The sequence below is a fragment of the Limulus polyphemus genome, unplaced genomic scaffold, assembly GCF_000517525.1.
Source record: "Limulus polyphemus unplaced genomic scaffold, Limulus_polyphemus-2.1.2 Scaffold2423, whole genome shotgun sequence".
NCBI lineage: Eukaryota > Metazoa > Arthropoda > Merostomata > Xiphosura > Limulidae > Limulus > Limulus polyphemus.
Genome location: NW_013668033.1, coordinates 170,978 through 172,261, shown reverse-complemented (window position 1 = coordinate 172,261; position 1,284 = coordinate 170,978).

Genomic DNA, 1,284 nt, shown 5'->3' with positions numbered 1-1,284 from the left:
GGTTTGAAAACTAACTTACACTGTGGACAAACGAAACTACATGGTTTGAAAACTAAGTTACACTGTGGATAAACGAAACTACATGGTTTGAAAACTAAGTTACACTGTGGACAAGTGAAACTACATGGTTTGAAAACTAACTTACACTGTGGACAAATGAAACTACATGGTTTGAAAACTAAGTTACACTGTGGACAAACGAAACTACATGTGGGGGTGTTATAATGTGATGGTCAATCCCAGTATTTGCTGATAAGGAGTAACCCCAAGAGTTGATGGTGGGTGGTGTTGACTCTCTGCCTTTTTAGTCTTACATTGCTAAATTAAGCTCTGATGATTGACTGTTTTAGTGGAAAGCATAAACGTACCACAGATCCACTGGCAAACTGACAATTGCAACATTAGCCTTTTCTTTAACAATGTTTTTTTTCTTCAAACCAATTCTGTTAGCTTTACAGAAAATATTTTGGTTATAATTAGGCGAATACAATAAGCACGTTGAACAAAAGTATCTAGACAGTACTTGGGAAGAGGTTATCATGTATACGAAAATAACTCGTAATTAGATATTCCTGTGGTGTAGTTTTTATAGATTAGATAACTGAAAGTTGTTGCTAATCATATAAACTGAATAATAGAAAGCTCTTCTAACTTATTTGAATATAGTTATGTTTTAAAAAATAATAACAATAAAATGAAGCATTACAATATAATCTATCTCTTTTTGCAAACTTAAAAATAATATAGTTTGTTTGTTTCTAGACCTATAAATTTTAAGTAAGGAACTCTACATTCAGAATGTGTAAGGTAATGGTCAGAGATGGTCAAATGTAAAGACAAAATTCAGGCACTGTCTTTTCAGCACATGTAAATGTGCTAAGATAGAGCTGTTTATTCTCTGTGTAAAATGTGCACATAATGGATGATGCATAGTTAATTTTTACTAAGGAATAATTTTTCTAGATTGTTCTTTTTGTGCAGTGTATAAGGAAAGACAACTAACACTCAGGTTCTTTCACTGCAAATTTTTCTAATAACATTTCATAATAAGTTCCATTTTTTCTTGTGCGTGTGATTTTATTTGGTCTTAACCACACAGCTGCATAATGTTCATGTCAACTGCAAGTACTGATCCCCCAATTTGAGCATTATTACTGAGCAACCACAGTGATTTTATTGACTATACTTTGAATAAATTATGAAAAATGTATTTTTGGTTATCATTATTATTAATAATAACTTTCCTCTTGTTCTGTTGGAATATCAATTAGTTAAACTCATGAC